The following is a 21,303-nucleotide window of genomic DNA, read 5'->3' on the forward strand; positions in this document are numbered from 1 at the left end:
AGGTTTAAAAGCTGGATAAAAATCTGTTGGCAGATGGCATAGTCAGAATACATGTAGATGGAATTTTATATATAAGTAAATTATATTCTAAGAGTTGATCCCACAAGGAAGTTCTAGGGCAGTAGAACAAAGAAAGATGTTCTCATTGCCTTCAATCCAAACTGGGAAGAGGTATCATGTAATCTATTACTAACATTTGGGTTTGGGAGAACAAGGAGATAATAATTTGCAGATCTATACAAACAAAATATTTCATTTCAAAATTATATAGAAACCTTCTCAACTATTATTGACTCCTATTATATTGCCTCTTACTCAATGATAACTTGATAATTATATATTATTAGATTTGTTGAAAACAATACAAACCTTCCCCATCTTTAAACTCTCCTTTTGCATCTTAATTTGAACACAATCCACGCTCCCTATGGTTAGACATTTCTGAGTTATCAATTTCCTGGAGCAAATTTGGTTTTTGCGAAAAATGAAATACATCATAGGGAGTGTTCTGTTGTAGCTCAGAAAACTACCTCAGCCAGAGAGAATTATTTTGCCATTGCCAAAGGTGAAAATGAGAAGCTTATTATATCGCTGATGGTTTTTATAACCTTGTCGGCTTTCATGAAGATTCAATTTTGGAAATGATGTCATCATTGCCACAGTGAATGTGAAATAAAGATTCATTTATGAGGATGGCAAAAAAATGAAAACAGATTACTTACGAAGCATCGATAGCTAATGTACATATTTTGTCAGGATTTCAGCAATTGTAGGTAAATGAGTGCTGGAGCGTCTGTTTTTACCAAATAGCTGAACCTCATTGCTTATTAAGGGCAACAAGCAAGAAAAACGGGTTCTGAAGATGCACTTAATTCTTTAAACCATATGGAAGTAGATCATGCCATCTTCACAAAACAAAGAAGAAGCCCTCGCCTTCTTTTGAGGTATCATCTGCAAAATTGCACTCAGACAGCTCCCTCACTTTAGGGATAATGCTTCTCCCCAGCTTCACATTCAGCAGAGGCACAATCAAACATGTCCAGCTCTTGCCATTTCAGCATCTTTTGATCTCTATAATCAGAATCCCCTTGCCCCACAAATAATGACTATGTTACTTTATTTATTTATTTACTTGTATGTCAAATTTATATCGCCGCCCAACTCCCCCACAAGGAGCGACTCTGGGCGGTTCACAACAATTGCTTACTTTAACTAAGCAAATTGCTCTCAGTCTGCTTAGAAGAACTAATGCTTCTGGGGGAAGCAAGAGGTACTGCAATTTTCAGATGTTAATTTATTTTAAAAGTATGGTCTTAGGGCTTCATGATTTTTTGCGCAATGTTACACATTTGAGCGGCAATCCTGCTTCATTAATAGAAACATTTTGTGGTAGGCTTCATCAGAAGCAGAATTGCATTTTTGAATGTGAGAACTGAAATGAGCCCCGCCAGAGGATCTCATGGCCGTCAGGGAGTGATCTGACCATGACAGGGGGGTCAAGAAAACTCTCCCACTTCCACATCATGTTTCCACTGCTCTGACAGGAAAACTAGATCAGGTGTGTAACCACTGTCCTGTGTAGGGCCCTGGATGACCTGGGATAGGCCCATGGCTGTCATAGTAGCCATGAACTCCTGAGCCACCTCAGACCCGACTCCCAGGGAAGGCAGATTGAAGTCCCCCAGGACCATAAGTCTGGGGAATTCATTGCCATCCCTGAGATAGAGTCAAATAGCTCAGGCAGGGAGGTTCCTACACAGCAGGGAGGCTGGTACAATAGTAACAATCCCAACTGCTCCCTAAAGCCTAACTTAAGGAACAGGAGCAGCACCCCTGAAAGCCTTAAGAGAATCCTGGATAACAATCACCATACCCCCACCCTTGCCTTGGTGTCTTGGGTGATGCCACACCCAAAAACCAGCTGAGCACATTTCTGAGAGGGGAACAACCCCCTGCCCCCAGACCTAACCAGGTCTTGGTAATGCTTGCCAGGTCAGCCCTCTCATCTGTGATTTTGGCAACAGCTGCCAAAAGTTCAGATATAGGAAGGAATTTCTCAAATAAAGAAATCAATATATATATTGTATAGGCTATGGGTGGGTTTGCAATCTTGTGTATGCACACACACACATACACACATTGTATCTTCATTCTTAAACAAAATAAAGAAATAACTATCCAGCAATGTACTAGATCATCATTAAAATCCATTATTAAATTGGGAAGTAGGGAAGGCATAGCAGACAGCATTGGGAATTTTGCTGGCTCATAATTTCTGCCTAACATAAGTTTGTTTTTCAGCAGGCAGCACTATCAGTAAACAGTATGGAGCATCTAAATTCCCTTAAGGCTAAACACATTCCCAATGACAACATAAAAAAGTAACAACAACAGTAAATAAACAATACATTATGACAACTTTATTTAATAACTAAGTTGATTGTAAGTTGCACAGACCTTCAAACTGATACAGATTTTTGTTACATATGCACAATCCTAGAAATCTGATTAAAGGCTGAGTATGAGTGCCCACAAGGGGGAAAAAAAAACTTAATTGGTACTAAAATGTATGCATTATAGCATAAATGTTGTGGCTATTCAAATGGCTAAGATAGATTGTATGAAAATGAGCACTCTTAAGAAGGTAATAATTACTTTCTGTATTTTCTATTTTTCATTTCTAAATATTTTGTTTAGTATTCTTAGGAAAATACTCCATACATCTTATGAAATGGCTGGAGGTTATAAAAATGTCATAACATATTAGCCTTTAATCTTATCTTATTTATGCTGTTTCAAGATCTTTCAAATTCCTGCTCCATCAATAATTTCTTCTCATTGCCTGTCTAATTCCTTCACTGAATAACCATCCAAGATGACCAAATAAAGCTTACAAATGCTTAAACAGCATATGCATGTCTCTAATACCAGAATTACCAGAATTAAAACTATAATGTTCCCTATCTCATCCCAAAGGAAAACAGCGAATGACAGTTGCAAGACTGTGGACCATCCTTTCTGCAGAGAACATACACAGACCAATTACACATTTGTAAATTATTATACTAGTAGTGAATGAATATGAGGTGGAAATGGACCACTTATAACTGATTTTGCTATACCTAAAACTGTTCATTATATGCCTACTATCCCATCTGAACAATGTTTCTGTTGTCAAGTAGATATTCTTGAAAAAGGGGGAACAACTATTTATTCTAATCTACACAGAACATTGAATTACACTGAACATTCATGCAAGATAAATCCAGATGAAAGCTATTAGAACTTTTCATGTAATCAAGTATTCTTAGTAGGTAAGCAAGTGAGCAAGTCTTATTCCCTGACAACTGAGCTCATTAAAACTCCTTTTCTGGGTTAACAAAAATGGCCTCCATCACATAAACACATGATCAGGTATGCTTCTCCTTGACACCAGTATTTACTTTCCAAATAAATTATAATATTATAGAGATAGATTCTAAACTTAAACGTGTGCGGTAATAAAGAAAGGCATACAAATGCATGTTTCTTGGGGTTGATAAATTGTCTCATCAGGACCACAGTACATGTGTAATGATTTCTTTTTCCCCCGATACAATATTATAAAGCCGACTTAAAAGTTGAAATGCAATGTGCAACACATTTTTCCTGCATCAGCTCAAAAAGCAAGCAAGACATTACTTCGTTTGCTTTTTTTTTCTGACACCCCACCCCCCCTTTGAAATTAAGCAGGTATTTTTTAAAAAAACTTACTTTGGTGTTCTTGGGTTCTGCTGTTGTACAAGCCTCTCACCTAAAAAAAGTAAAGAAAAATGAAAAGATTTTAAAGAACAAGTTCTGAAACCTATAACGTTTTAATCATTTTAGTATGAAAACAAGTCTTTAAAAATTTTACCTAATGAAATTCCACAGGTTTAGACAAGTACATGACAGTGACACCCCAGACATGGAAGTAACACACACACACACACACACACACACACACACACACATTCAGCAGATAGACTTGCTGAATATGTATTACAGAAAGACTTTACTCCCCCCCCCCCACCAAAGTTCTTGCTCTTCATTTCTGAATTATACAAACCTACGAGTCGGGTATTTTTTGGCAGGGCTCTGGTTTGCTTTTGTAATTCTGATTGATTAAAGAAAGCATCAAAGGAATTTGTTTAGATGAGAGAGATGTCATACTATTACCTTAATGAAATATTCTGCGTTGCTGGAATTAAGAAATAATTTTCAGGCCTCTGAAAAGAAACAGGCGAGGCTATTGAATGGGAGAGCCAGGGCTAGAGTCCTGAAGAGCAGAAGGGATGTACTGTAACTGCTCCTTACAAGAAGCCAAAAAAAATAATTGTTGTAGTTGGGGAATCACTATTAAAAGAAACAGACATAAATGTGTACCAAATGGACCTCATGACTTGTGAAATATGCTATCTGCTATAAACATGGCATAGGATGTGTTGTCCAAGACTTAAAAGTAGTCTAAACAAAGATCGTTTCCTGCTTGTCTACATGGGAACAAGTGATATTGACATAAGCAGCTGTATCGGTATTGTCACAAGCTTTGAGGTTTCGAGGACTCAGGTGGTTTTCTTGCCTATCCTTTCAGTTCATGGATGGTGATGGAATGAGAAAGGATAACGAATAACTTTGCAGTGAATAACTTACTCTCGGAAATAGTGGGCACATGAGATATTTGGTTTCTGGGAATATGGCATGAAATGGCTTGTCATTTATGAAGAACTTGAAGAATATGTTTGGCCAAATTATGTCAGCCCTTATCAGGTTGACATAATTTGGCCTAAACTGAACTCTGTGTGGTTTGGCTTGGAGATAAAAATATTGCAGTAAAAATTTCATTTAAAGAAAGAAGATAGTAGAAGGAAATTGCTGTAATAAAGCCTATTAAGCATCTCAATGAAACATCAGGAAGAATGTTGGTTCATAAAGTTTATAGCTTTCATTGTATATACACTAATGTTCAGAATACTGAAAATAAACAAGATGAATCTGAACTTTTAACACAGGAATGTGAAGATAACCCAAAATGTATAAGCGAGACCTATGGGATGACTTATATGATTAAAATAAAACAGTGGAAGTGCACAATTTGTTAAAAAAAATTATTTAAAACATTTATATAGCACTTCCCATTAAAATTCTGATATAGTTTTTATAGAAGAGAAGGGGAGCTGTATGGTAAAATATCCCTTGCTGGTAGAAATCCAAAGAAATGAACTTAGCAATACTGTTGAGAAATTCTGGGTTAAAATAAATGAGTAATTGGAGGAATGAACAGAACAATACTGTCACTGGTATCCACTACTGACCACCCAAACAAAGATGTGGATTATATTCTCCAAAAGCAACCTGTCAACTTTTCAAGAAAATAAGAAGCCCACTTTGAGATTGATTTAATAATATAGAAGTGAGCTAGAAATATGGAAGTGAGTTTAGTCTTCCACAAGGGCAATATTGCCCAGACCAAGCCCTGGGGAAGTGGGAGACATATTAACAGACAAGCTAGGAAAGAGAGATGCCCAGTTTCTCTGGTAGCCACAGAGACAGTCCCAGAGCTAAATGGGAGGGGATATTCTTGTAGCACCCCAACATTTCTTCTACTTTCGAATGGAAAAGTAGAACTTTCCTGCCTGCCTCATCAGCAAACAGGCCCTGAGACAGAAGCTTTGTTGTAAGGACATGCCTTCAACCAATTGTAAGTGAGCTGTAGCAGTGCTGGATAGGAAAGTACATGGAGGGGCTCTGAGAAAATGTTCTATCAGGCAACTATGAACAGCAGATAAAGAGATAGGACTGAAGAGTGAGATAGACAGAAACACAATCAGGAAATACAGGTAGTCCTTGTTTAGCAACTGCCTTGTTTATTGACCATTCACAGTTATGTTGGTGATGAAAAAGTAACTGTATGACCAATCTTTATATTTATGATCTTTGTAGGTCTGTAAAGCAAGGGAAAGCTGAAGTATGACTGCAAACACAGTCACGGTTTTACTTAGTGACCATTTTGCTTAATGACCGAGATGCCAGTTCCAATTGTGGTCGCTAAATGAGGACTACTTGTATCTGTTTACTTGGAATGTCAAAAGCCAGATGAACTAGCTGCTGAAGTAATCTTAAAATATGGATGGTGAGCCTTTATCCCACATTTCTGAGAAATCCTGGAAAACAAGTGAAGTTCTAAACAAATGGAGAAAGGCAAATACTATCCTTAACTTTCAAATGGGAAGAATAAATTCCAGAGAATTACAGGCCAGTAAGTCTTATATTCCTGGGAAAATTCTGAAGCAAATCATAAAGCATCTTGAAAATAATGTAGTAATTCATTGAAGTCAGCATGGATTTGTCATAAGTCTTGCCAGGCCAACCTTATCTCACTTTTTTGATCTGGTAACTTCTTTCACAGATTGTGGGAATGCTGAAAAGATAACACATCTTCATTTCAGCAAAGCATTTGACAATATGTCATGGCATTCTGATTAGCAAGCCACTTGTGTAAGAACTCGATGGCATAATTACCTATGTGGTTGAAAAACTGTGCTCATCAAATACTCTTTTACAATCAACATCAAAATGGAAGAGATATTGGATTGAATACCAACAGTTTCGGTCCTGGACCAATACTCTTCAACTGTTTTATGAATCACTTGTATGACAAAACTGAGATACAATGAAATATGATGGAGAATATGTCCCTTGTCAATAGCTGTGAAAAGAATACTAGAATTGAATGAATATGTGTCAGCAATAAAGAAAAGGCAAATGCAGTCTTAGGCTAAATCAGTAGATGTATAAGATGAAAAGTAATAGTTTAACTCAGCATTAGTCTGATCCCATCTTAAATACTGTGTATAGTTCACAAGTATTCCATACAATACATATAAGTATGCGCTGTGTACATTTTAAGAAGGACCCAGAAAAATTGAAATAAGTCCAAAGAATGACAATAAGGACAACTGGGATTGAAAACTAAGTACTATGAGGAGAGACAGAGGCTACTTGATGTGTTTTGCTACAGAAGACTGATGGGGTGTATAATAGCAGTCCTGAATAGATGTCTCCCAGAAGACCGTGACTTCTTCTCTATCATCCAGAGTAAAGGACACTGAATAATGCACTTGAGGAAATCAGAGTCCAGTTGAAACTTCAAACAATGAAACAGTGGAACCAATTATCTAGAGATGCGAGAGCTCCATATCACTGGATGATTGAAGCAGAGAGTAGATGGCTGTCTATCAAGGATTCCTTAATTTGGATTCCTGCACTGAGCAGACATTTGGACTTAGTGACTGAAATCCAACTCTCAATCCAATTTTATGTGTTAACAGCCAGTTTCCAATTTTGCACTGGGAAATAATTGTCTAGCAGCAACAATCTGATTCAGAAAACATATGTTCCATTGAATTCAATGGGCTTACTGTAAAATAAGTGAGTGCAGGACTGCAGAATATGCTTAACTTTTGGAAATCCAATGCTTTTAAAAATCCCTGACATGCTTTTGCTGAAGCTTTCTATCTCATTCTTTTTCTATTTTTGGTTTGATGTTACCAAAAACCCAAGTGACACCCAATGAATGGCTTGTATAAACCTGCCCAAAAATATAAATATGGTCATAGCAGCAGGCTGTTAAGATGAGAATCTGCTGGAAAAATAGTTGATTGGAGCTTGTTCTCTCCCCCATTTTCAGTTCCCTTTAGCAATGGCAATGTTGTTTCCTACTATATCCTTTTGCGCAAATACATTGTGTTGTCATTTATTTCTTTTTCTATTGCACAATAGTGCTCATGCACACTGTTTCCAAATTAAAGCCCAATGTAATGATAAGTTGTTAAGCCTCTGAAGAGGGGAATTCACATAATTTACCCTGGAAAATTGAAAGAATTAACAGCAGCAGGGGCTCACAAGCTGATTTGTCTTCTTAGATGTCTCTAATTTTTGGCAGTCAGTGTCCCCAGCTTTTGCCAAATTCTCTGCATATGCTAAGTTTCCTGATGACCACTTATGAGAGAAGAAGAAAGAGAAAGAGAAGAAATGTTCATAAGCCATTATAAAACAGAAATGTCCTTGAGTTGAACTCAATTTCTTGTGCTTTCACGGACATAACTTCATAATTTTGCTTTATTAGTAGCAATACATAAGTGGTTTGCCATTCTTCACAGTCTAGTTTACAGCCCTGGGATTTCCTGATTGTCTCCCATTCAAGTACTAATCAGATCTGATTAGCTACCTAACTCTTTTTGAGATTAGCCAAAATCAGCTATGAAGCTAATATAAGTTTGTCTTATCTCCTGAGATTTCCTGCTTCCGAGCACAACAGGGATTAAGACGTTGCGTCAGTGCCTAATATTTCCACGTTCTAATGGTTCAGGGCTTGATGTTACTATAGGGTGCAACAGTGCTGAATTTGCTTGAACCCCCTCTTGTCAAGCAATACTTTGCTTAATATCATCCTAATTGGCATCTCAAAGCCAAAGAATCCTCTTTCAAAGTATACCTCTGGAAATGCATAATTTTAGCATGGAAAACTCTTCCTGAAAGACTTTGATCATTCATGAGATACTGCTGTTTAGATGCTTATGTGTTAATTATGTAAGGGAAGGATTGAATGGAGGACACCTGTTTTCTTTACAGAGGCTGAATAAGGCTATCCTATCCAGTTCTATAATTATCCCTAACACTTTGTTAACCCTTTACGTAATAAAGATGAGATCTTTTGTTGTCATATTTCATCTTGGGTTCCTTTAATCTCCTTTCTCTTTTCTTGTACTGTCTGAGGCGTATTTCGTTTGTCAGAACTAAAATATGCTTCAAGTGATATAATGAAATAGATACTTTGAACACAACTGAGAATCTCTTAATTATTGCATGTCACAGTCAAAGCAGGCATTCTTTCAAAGTTAGTGGGAATGGTACCATGGTTGTCTTTGGGACAATTTGCATAGTATTACCAGAGAGTCTTTCCCCCATTATTTTGCTTGTAAAAATTGTCTATCTTAGTCACTGTTCAAAATAAAATAGAACCACTAATTATAGATCAAATTACAGAGGGGAGGGCTTGAGCATATTGTTTTAAAAAAATGACAAAAACAAATGAAACTTGATTGCACTTTTATTTGTAATTTACCATACATATGTTCTCATGATAAAGTAGAAGTTTGTATTACTTCAGTGGTGCACAAATCTTACAAGAGATAGATTTACTGATTTAGTAATACTATGCTGCCAACTTCTATAATAAACATATAGAATTACAGGCAACCTAAATTTATGTATTTGATGAAACACATGCAATAAGGCATTTAAAAGCAAGAACAGCTGGACTGACCATGAGAGGAGACAAATCCAAAATCCATATTACAGCCATAGTTCTATTGGGCCCATGGAAAATTTACAAAATGAGAAGGCTTTCTCCTTTGCACTCCTTCCTCCTTGTACTTCACTGCTACATGCATTTCACAGTGCCTCATTGCTGCTGTTGTTGGGAACATGGCAAAAGCATTGGAGGATCACATATCTTTGAAACATCTGGCCCAAGTTGCATACCTTGCTCAGGACTGGGAGTTACAAGGGAGATGAGGGCCAGTGACTGCTCATCAGTCATGGAGGCCTGTGCCTGCAAACTTAGCTTTGATTGACACATTATTTCCTCTCTGCACCCCAATCTATTTTCTGGCTCAGTAAGCTTATGTAACTCTGCATAAATTCTCCCTCTCAGCTTGTTCTGTAATCTGTGAACACATTGTCTTCCTTCAACCAGCAAGTGCCAGCTGTTGGGTTTTGGAAACAATTTTATTTCTATTTGTGGTGGGAGAAAAGGTTGATGCTCAGGAAGCTGTGAAAACTGCAAGATGTTGTGGCTGCAAGATTGTTTTGAGTGAGGCTGTTGGACTACGGTAAGAGGAATGATTAGGGCTTCCATCAATCAGCATGCAGACAAACTCCCTTTAGAACTGTTCACTGAGAAGAGATGAAATTGGTTATGTACACAATCTGTAAAGCTAATCCAGTTTTGACCATTGTGTCTTACAGGAGTCATGCTGAGAACCTAAAATAACCAGAATGAAAATAAAAAGGTATTATTCGGAATGTATTTGACCATATTAGTACCATCACATTATATTAAGGTTATTATTTCTTTCAAGTGAAAGAAGCAAATCCAACTGGAGGCAACTTTCAAGCTTTCTGCCCAAAATTATTTTAACCATTTTTCCTCTTTTTCATAAAATGAAAAAAAAAATCCTTATCATTTTTAATCAAGTTGGCTAATTGCACTAAGTGTGTGCATATAAATTCACATTGTTTACAGAGATACGTTAGCTGCTAATTGGAATTTTAACATATGTCCTTCATCTGGCAAAGGTGAATATATGTTCTGTATGAAGTTTAGGTCTGTATGACATTTTGTTTTCTGAGTTGAGAACTTTGCACAAAAATCTGAGGCAAATGTAGATAAATTTGAATGAGCATTGCAATCTAGATTCAGAAATGCAGACACCCGTACATTTCCCACATCAGATAGCACAGGTTACATGGAAACATGCATCTAACTCCTTGTTGTAACAGAGATCCCCATTTTACTGGCTAAATCCTGACTTTCTTTTCCTCCTCCTCTCTCTCCAAGGAAGCAGAATGCATTTGCAACCCTTGACTCAATGAGGCATTCTTTAAAGATAAGAAAAATATCCCAAGCAGCTTCAGACAGCCAAGGGAATCAACATTCTTGGAGGCCAGGCTTCCCCAAATAATGCAACAGTGAATTAACCAATGCTCCTCCTCACCCTGTCTTTCAGCTCCCTTTTTATCAGAAGCAGAAGTAATGGCACATGATTGCCAAAGCTCAGGTCATGCCATGCTGCACCAGCCTGACCCCCTGAGGCCTCTCTTGAATCTTCTATGTTTGTACAAGAGAGGGTAAGCCCCACATGTAGTGTAACTCAGGGTCCTGAGATAATTCACGGACCATCATTTCATGCTAGCAGGGGAAATGATGGAACATTCTAATTCCAGATATTTGAGTTCTGGCAGACATATTTCTAGCTCCTGCTGATCTCCTAGATTTGGGATCTCTAGCGCTACTCAGGGTTTAGGAAAAGCACACACCAGATGGTGATGATTTATTAAATGTTTATGCCACCCAGCTCCCAGCAACTCTGGGCAGTTTACAAATGATTTAAAACACGAAAACATGTTGATGATGATGATAATGATAATAATAATAATAACAACAACAACATAAGAAACAAAAAGGGGTAAAGATGGCAGAATGACAAACTGGGTGGAAACAAAAGAAAATGTAAATTAAAAGGAGGCTTCAGTGTTCCCCACCAAAAGCCTGGGTAAAGAGCCAGGTCATCAGGCTCCTTCAAAACACCAGCAGGTGGGGGGCATTCAGGTCTTGGGGAGAAACTCATTCTGTTGGATAGGCACTGTGAGAGCGAAGGCATGCTCCCGAGCTCCTGTAGATGGCAATGCTTAATCAAAGGAACCTGGAGTGTGGCAATCCGGCCATGTCAAATTGACCTGGTGGATACTATGGGAGATTAGCAGTTCCTCAAGTAACCAGGCCCTATGACATGTAGGGCTTTATAGATAACAACCAGCACCCTGAATCACACTTGGAAAAAAACCTGGCAACCGGTACAGCTTGCAAAGCAGAGGTATTCCATGGGCATACCAAGGCATGCCCATCACTGCCTGTGTTGCTGCATTCTGGACCACTGAAGCTTCTGGGTGGTCTTCAAGGGCAGCCCCACATTGAACACATTGCAATAGTCAAGCCATGAGGTGACCAGGGTATGAGTGACTGTCTGAAGGGCCCCCCCGATCTAGGAAAGGGTGAAATTGGTACACCAGAAGGAGCTGTGCAAAGGCCTTCCAGGCCACAGCTGCCACCTGCTCACTGAGAAGGAGCTGTGAGTCCAGGAAGACCCCCAGGTTGTGCACCACCCTTGAATGGGGAAATGCTGCCATTACGTTCGACCCTCAGAGAGTTGTTAGTGCTGGTTTTATCCTATAGCCTGCCCTTTATGGCTTAGTGTCTGGTTATCTGCAGGACTGCATTTCCCCAGTAAGTTGGCCCAACCTTTCGAGAAACAGTTGGTTGCCCCTCTCCATTTCTAGGAGGTCAAGAGACCAAAGCCTGGGAGAGTTGTTTTTTGCTGAGAGGGCCTCTAATCCCTCTGGAATGATCTCCCCTTGGAGATTCATCTGTCTCCAACATTGTACACTTTCCAGAAAAAGTTGAAGGCCAAATTTTTCTGAGGGCTTTTTGGGGCCTGATGTGGGCATTGTGGTTGGGTTTTATTTGTCCTATGCTTATGTTTTTATATTTCATAGTATTTTCTTATTTTATGAGCTGCCAAGAGTCCTGTGATTGTGTTGGGATGCAAATGTGATAGATAGATGACATCTATCATTCATTTGGGGGTAACTTTCAGAGGATCTTACAGCATGTAGCCAAAACAGAAAGATACAGTACATTTCTCTTGTTTAATTTTTTAGTTTCTCATTTTTCCAGCCTTCAGTTCATTCTGTCCCCTTTATACAACAATCTTGACAGGTTTTTTATATTATTATTTAAAATTTATAAATAATTTCTTCTCATCACATTTCTTCTGACACTTACATTTTTGTGCATTTTCCTAATATGTAATAAAATTGCAAGAATATTCTTCACCTTAATATACCTTAATATACAAATATTTGGATGTATTTATTTAATTGGGAACCACATTGCAAAATCTGAAGAAATATGGATATTATTTCTAATTGCATTCCAGTTTGGAAGGTGCAGTCGGGTTAAGTTAACATGAAAACATGAAAATTCAGTCTGTACTCTGGGCCACATTCAACATCATTTTCATACATGAAATTGAGATTTACATTGTTTTCTTCCACCTGCATCTCCCAGACCTCTTGCTAAACTGTTGTTGTGAGCCTTCAAATCTGTTTCATGTGAATTGTAGTGCAGAGGAAAAAATATGACGTCTTCCTGGGCGGATGGAAACAATTGGATATAATCACCTTGTACCATGGACTTATTCCTACAGAACAAAAAATTATGTGCTCCTTATACTTTACAGCTGAATGGGTTGTTGAAAATGAGTGTCCTAGACTCAGCACTGGGCCCTGTTGAATGTTGAATCTCCTTTTACTATGCAGTTTCCACCCTGAACAAATGTGATACAAATGACTTTTCTGGAATGACAAATATTCTTTGTTACTTACACACACAGTCCCGCTCAACTCCCAATTCTCAGTTGATGTTGGATCTCATATAATACACTCACATTCAGTGGGATTACTTAGGAGGAGACTATTTTAAGACGGCATCCCAGGATATTTATTTTCAGAGATGTAATTAAAAGATGTGCCTGCATAGGACATTTCTTTATCAAGCACTGTGCATGAATAGTTTAGATAGGAAATGTAAATGAGAGCTGTACCAGAATCCCCTAGTGAATGGAGCTCTGGAATATGTATAGTATTTTACTTCTGAGGTCACTGCATACCAGAAGTAAGTGCTGACCCAATTTTTTGTTATTCCCAGAGATAATGTTTCCTTGGAGAGCAGCACAAAAATAGGGCAATCCTTTTGACATGTATTAGAGGCCTAGAAGGGCAAAAGTAAAAATGCTCAATAGCTATTTAGTTCTCTCTTTCCTCCCTACACAATTTGAAAAGAAAGGATTATTTAAACACAGTGCTGTTGTTCACAGTATGCAGTACTGTGTGATACATACACAACTATTTTGAGTTTCTAGCTGATAGCAGTTTGATGGGTATGATGAAGAAGGACATCTATGTAAATATAAGCTCACCTTCATTCGCTTCTTTCTCTCCTTCCATCTAACACAGATCTGCTGTTTCCTTCCAGAGGCATCCACACAGAATCCGATGGGGTTGCCAGAATGACAACAAGCATCATAATGCACGCTCCTCCCGTCACATACATTTCTGCTTGTGCCACCACACTCATGCTGTCATTTGCTCCCCCGTGGATGTCCATGCTTCCTTCTTCTGACCCAGAATGCTGTTTCTTTATTTTGCATTCTATGCAAAATGTCCTTTTCTCTTGCTGTCCTCAGTTCTGCATCTCCCAGAATATCAAATACTTTACACAATGCCTCCTAAACATCAGGGACCCTGGGATTCCTCCACAGCACCTCAGCTCTTGGTTTGGAATTTACATGTTCCAGACTCCTTTTTATCTAGAACCATGTTTTTAACAGGGCATTCGTTTCTCCCCATCCATCTCAATGGATCATACAAATTAATCCCAACAGTTAAGCTGTGTTGTCATTAACTACAATAATTTGGCAATAACAAACACACAAAATGGGGATATACAGTACACTTCAGCTATTTTTTGTTCAAGTCATACTGCTTAGTCTTAATTTTGAATATCTTTTTAAACTTCTGAGTATATTTGAACCTTACTCTTTTTCTATGGGCTCTTAAACAGCATGAGCTAATTTGCATTCTCATATACATTTTCAACTAATTTTTGTTGCAGGCAACAATATATGGTTTAATATTTTAAATCAAAGATTTGTTTTGGAAAGAATCTGCTATACTGGCTACCTACTATAGAATTCTTGAGGAGTCAGTAAGGTAATTCGTGTCAACCTAGTATGGAAAATGGGTAGAGTTTAATATGTTTCTGCATTTTATTTACTCACAAGAAAAAATTAAATTATACAGCTTCTGTCTTGGCTTGAGGTGATTAGTCAGATTTACACAAGGGTTGAAAAAGCAATTTTCACAATTCAAAGATGCCAAATTGTCAAAAGCTAAATCAAGGCGTGTCGGTCTTGTAACAGGGCATGTTACGTGAATACAAGGAGGAGGAGAATATTTCCTTTTTATTCATTCATTCATTCATTCATTCATTCATTCCTGAATGGAGACCAAGAAATGTTCTCATGTGCATGCATTTTTATTACTATTTTTATTTCTTATTTTCAAATAGAAAAAATATCAAAGCCATAACTGATAACCATGTCTTTCAAGAAATATTTCTCATTTCTTGTTTATGAACTGTGAGGCATGAAGATGATGGTTTAATTCTCAGCTCATTTAGTCAACAACTGCCTGAATCGATAACTAAGCCATTGCTTTCCATCGCAAACATAGCATATGATAGTAATCATCTTACTTATCTTACTATTAGTGCAGCTGGTTCAGATGTTACTCTTACTTGTACAGCAAGTAAGTAAATAGTTTATTGAATAAATTTCCAGACCATTTCAATGGTTCATATATATTCATTAAAATTTTGATTGCCTGCATTACAAACTCCATAGTTACTTACAGAAATCTATTTTACAAACATACACATACACACATGCCCGTATTGTATTAACAAGAGATGTGACTAAGCTTCCACAGGTTGCTTACAGAACCAGAGGATTCCTGCAACTATCAGGAATTTGGACTAGAAGATTTTTAAGATCCTTTGCAATCATGACAACCTATGATTCTATAACATTATGTGAGGCTTGGTGCTAATCTGAGCTGCTTAACTTTATGCTTTGCAGGGCATATTTCTACTCCAGAAGATTTGAAATGTACATAAATTTGTTGGTCCACTTAGCAGCAGAGGTTGAAGTGAATTCATCATTTATTTTTAATGGCAATATATAAATAAATACACACACACACGGGCAATCTCCAAGGTTCTTGGCTTTCTTTCTAAACTTCACAACAAACACATCCCACCTGCTCAGCCATGCAGGGCTTTTCACAGGTCTGCTCATCTTTGCAGTGTTTTCTGGAATAACCATGAGGCCACATGGCTGCTGCACATTCACAGGATTATTCCAAGAAGGGATGAAAAGAAAACTCAACCTCAAAGAATGTGAGGCATGTATACGGTTAAAAAAACAAAACAGTTTGTAAGAGTGCGGGCTACAAGATGATCCTAGCCTGAGTGGGAGTTAAAGGCCACTAACACTTTCTCAAGGACAGGAATGCACAACAGGGTCCTCTATCTCCATTCGGCTCACCAGGAAAGAAACCTCTGCCTGTATTTTTCTGTTACACACAAAAAATAGTGTTTCCTCACCTGTGCTGGCCCAGGCATACCCTCTGCTTTACTTGCTTGCTTCATTTCATTGGAGGCAAGCACCTCTACTCCAATTGGTTATTGTGCACTGAGTCCTCCTGTCACTGGTCATTGCCCTCTATAGTCCTTTTCTCCTTTTAAAAGCGAGGTAACAGTGAAACAATGCATCTGGGGGGCTTCTTGTTTTCTTGTTTGTTTGTTTGTTTTTACAAGTTCACTGATAGAATGTTAAAAGAATGTGCCCCTCTTTCTGGTTATTGTGGTTGTTAAGCAAGTGAAATTGGCAAGAGTTCTGCCACCTTCCCTGACTAGACCAAGTGACAGGAAAAATGGTGAAACTGTGATGTGCAGTCCCTTCCTTCCTTCCTTCCTTCCTTCCTTCCTTCCTTCCTTCCTTCCTTCCTTCCTTCCTTCCTTCCTTCCTTCCTTCCTTCCTTCCTTCCTTCCTCCCTCCCTCCCTCCCTCCCTTCTCTCTCCAGGAAGGGTAAAGAAGCAGAGGAATCCACAAATCTCTTACTAGGTACACCTGATCCAGAGAGAACATCAGGGCATCACAGTGGCCAAAGGAGACAAAGTGATTCCATTTCCAGCTGGTGTACACACAGGAGACAGGCAGCTTAAATCTGTAGCATGGAAAATTCCGATCTTATACATGTTCAGATGGAGGTCATATACTTACTGGGGAATACTAATATAAACCAGACTTCTAATATTTAGCCTACTATGGATCTAGTGCGGGGAGGGGAGAAACCCCAAATCCACTTCCCAGAAGATCAATGACAATTTTTTTTCTCAGCCTAGAATAGCAGTTATGTATTAAATTGTTGCTAGATAAAATAATTGTAATAGTTCAGATTCTCAGATATTGCAACCTTGAGGTTCCAATTCTACAGAGAAAGCAATGATTATGGCAACAATAGCTACTTATTTTATAGAAATGTATTAAGAATGCAGTGATACAATTTTTGGTTGCCACATTTACATATACCATTCTAAAGAATGTTGCATCAGTGATCTGCATCAGATGTTGCTTGATCTATTCTGTCATAATCACATAGCTGTTCTCTGTGGAGAAATTCTAGGAAATTAAACTGACTCTATCTCTTAATGATTACAACTCTCCTGTAATCACAGGGGGAAAAAAATCCAGTGCACCAAATACTCATTGATAAAAATGGGATCAGAATTTTTATCACAATGAAGGGGATGTAGTTCTAAACAAAGAAACAGAGACAAGACAAAAGCATGATAATGCTATTGAACAATTTTATTTTTTAATGATGGGCATAAGGAGTAAAAAAATAGCAGCATATCTACTGCATGATAGCACTTCAGTAAAGAGAATCTTTTCTAAGGGGTCATTTTAATTTGAAGAAACAATAAGGGTTAAAGATTTTATCTAAGTTCTTAGACAAATAAAGAGATAGTGCACACTATGAATTTTTATGTCACAGAAAAAGACATTGTTGCTTTCACATACTCTATCCAAGTATGTTTTATTCATCATGACATTTTCTGATTTTGTCCACATATGGATTCCAGTGTTGTATATTAATATGTAGATTACTATTTTCATAAACAGTGAAACCGAACAGAAAGCACAGGAAAAATATTACAACCAAATCAGTGGCAAAAATCTATGACACTGAGGTTTTAGAATCATTAGCATCTTACAGATACTCTTCTCGCGTATGAATAGAAGTACACATGAACAGATTTCCCAGAGTGTCAATACTCCACAAGACTCAAACCTGCCTTGGGGCTACATTTCATTCTCTGAACTCTTAGAAAGCAGAGAGGCACTTTAATTGTCATTCCAGCTCTCTCCTCCTGAATGCAAGAAAGAGAGAATCCTGAGTTTATTCTTGCTTGTATTCCCATCAAACTCAAAAGCTGAGATGAGGCAAATGCAGGTAAACAATTCTTGGGACTTATAAAAATACACCTGCCACAGTCAAGACCTTCTAAAGATCTTTCAGAACCTCCCAACTGTACCACTGAAATTAACCTGACATGGATTAAAATCTGTTCTAGCTCCCTGACCTCAGCTGTTACAGTTGTACATAAAAAAGTTGGACATCCCATGTCCAATTGCATGTTTCAATCAATCCCTATGTGAACAGAAGTTGACACAGTTTACATCTGCCACTAAGTTAAATGCAATGTTTCCCTGACAACTGGAATGTATATTTATTGCTTATATACACTTGTGCACAGATTCAAAATGGAAAAAAAAAAAAAGTGAACATGGCAGCTGCCAAAAAAAAAAAAAAAGGTGGACATCCTTTCTGTCAATATTTTATAACATCTCTTTGGACAGAAATATCAGCTTTCTAAATGTTTCTGGTAGCCAGGTGAAAGTCTGTTTTTGCTTCTGGAATTTTTTTCCAACTCTTCCTTGTAGAACTCTTCTAGCTCAGAAATATTCTTAGATCTTCTTGCATATTCCACATGTTTGAGATCTCCCTACATATTTTCAATAATATTCAAGTGTGAAGGCCATTCCAAAACATTTATTTCTTTCCTGTAGGTTCTTCAAGTGTGATTTGGAGGTATGCTTCAGATAATTTCAGCTTCAATTTCATCACTGATTGTGGGACATTAGCTTCTAGGGTATTTCGATATTTAGCTGCATCTATCTTTCCTTTCACCTGCACACTGGCTGCCATACAACCCCAAAACATAGTAGAGCCAACCCTGTATTTAATACTTGGTAAGATTATCTTTTCTTCAAATGCTTCATTCTTTTTTCTCCAAAGGTATCTTATAGCAGTTGTGACTGAAGAGTTCAATTTTTGTTTCATCAGTCCAAAGCACTTTTTGCAAACTATTTCAGGTTGTTCCTCTGCATACTTTACAAGATGTTTTTTGTGATAAGCTCAGAGAAATTTTTTTTTTCTGACAACTCTTCTATGCAGATCATTGCTTTAGTAGTAGCATACTTTATTGATTAGTCATTTGACCATATCAAAACATAGGCATCAGCCAGAGTAAGATACAATAAAATGGAATAAAGTGAGGTACAGTAAAATAAGACAAAATAGACTACAGTGACATAAAATAGATAAATGCATTGCTGTATTGTACTGTCGATCTGGGGACAATTCCACGGACAGCTAAACTTTTCAGCAATTTCTTTGAGGTGATCTATGGGTTCAGACTTTCAGATATGACTGATTTTCAGGCAGTTTTGACTAAGATTTTTCTTAGCCTGTAAGCTAATGTTTTAACGGGAGTGTTATAAAGTATTGACAGAAAAGGTGTCCAAACTGTTGCACAAGCCATGTTCACTGTTTTCTTATTTCAAGTTTGTAAACAACTGCAAGTAAATAGTAAATATGCATTGACATTAGACGTCATGTTTAACTTTGTAACATTCCATCAGGCAGAAACCTTGCCTATTATTGGTACACCTAAAAAAGGCAATGGAATTCAGCAGGAAATCATAACAGACACCATACAGGCAAGGTAGGAATTGATGATGCAAATAAATACTTTTCTGACAGCACTGTCTTGTGCCAGCAGAAGGAGGGGTGGAGTGGGCTTTAACTCAACAGCAAGGAAGTGGTTTAAGTCTTATGAATTAGACTTTGTGAGTATTGGGTATGTTTAGGCAAGAGAAGACTGACTTGGGATATGAGAGCAATCTTCAAAATACCCTAAGAAATGTCACATGGAAGAATCCAGTGGCTTTTTCTTTGTCATCCCATTTTGCACGGACTGCAATAATGCTCTTAAAATATAGGAAGAAAGATTTCAGATGAAACTTAAGAAAAACGTCTTCATGGTCAGAACATTTATCTAAGGAGACTTAGATAAAGTCACCTTCAAGCAGAGACTACGCCGACATTAGTCAGGCCTGTTTTTACTTTTACTAACTATATGGTTCCTTCCCACTCTCTGGTTTTATGCCACAAGTATTAGTTTTAGTTTGCAAGCTAGGATAACTTAGAATGCATAACAGTAACTATCTGAAAAATGAACCCAACAGGATTTTGGGTAATAATGTGCTAATCTTTTAGCGAAAAATATTTCATATTAAAACATTTAACTTGAAACATTGATAATGTTCATAACAGCCATGTGAGGAAAATGAAAACATTAATGACTTCATTGTACAAACGATAAAAGGAAACTGCAGCTTTCATTAAAAAAAAATAGCAAGGGAACATTTTAGAGAAAAATAAAAGTCAAATATTTATAGGCAATCACTTCTAATATGTTTCATAAAGGGGAAGCTTACAATCTTAATTCTGTTGCTACTTTATTTGAACTTGACAAAGAGGTGTGTGTGTGTGTATACATACATACATACATCTTTGCTTCAGCCCTCTCTTTTAAAATGCTTTTTTGTGGTTAGTTAGATCATCAAATGAATATTCATTCATAAACATTTTAGATCTCAAAATTACTTTTTGTTCCCTTTGAGGGAGAATAGTTGCTTTGCATAGATAAATAAATACTCCCATTAGCAGTTGCACTTTAATGTTGAAGCCAAGGACATGGAGAAAGGACTGCAGTTCACCCAGATCACCAACCGTTTTGACATTTAGCATTTGTTCTTCATAATTGCCCATTTGTTTGTCATGCTGAAAGATGCAGGCACTAAAGGTGCTAATCTTTTCACCTCTGTCTTTCACATAACAAAAATATTTCCTTGTTTTACTCTTAATTTCCATTTTTGAATCATAGCATTTAACATTAGAATTCTTAACTGCAATTAAAACTAAGATACTTTCCGCTCAGTACAAAGTTATCCTTGCTTCTTGGTAGTCACCATAAATACGTTGCTTATTTTGGAAGAGATAGGCTTACTTTGGCCAGTACGTCAACACAAATTTCCCACTCCAATTCAGTTAGTTTCATATTCACAATTTTATAAATGATTTTTAAAGTTCTAAACTGTGTCACAAAATTAGGTAATGTGAGTATTCGTATACAATGACTGTAGAATGTATGCACAGGTTTAGGAAATGCAAACTGAAATAATTGCTCCTTGGGCCCTAACTGACACAGATTAAATCAAGCTGTTTGATGAGAGTTTTTACTATGCACAGACACACACACACACAGGCACGCACACACAAATATGGAAATGTAGTTGTGCAAATATATTTTATTTTGGATTATGGTACTGATCAATATACTAAATATTAAAATGTTTATCTCATGAATAAAAAAGAAATCTGTTGTTGCTGTTCTCTAGGCTTGGCTTG

The sequence above is a fragment of the Python bivittatus genome, unplaced genomic scaffold (assembly GCF_059951505.1).
Source record: "Python bivittatus isolate LINGU-HERP-01145 unplaced genomic scaffold, Pbiv_v1 ctg000850_np1212, whole genome shotgun sequence".
Lineage (NCBI taxonomy): Eukaryota > Metazoa > Chordata > Lepidosauria > Squamata > Pythonidae > Python > Python bivittatus.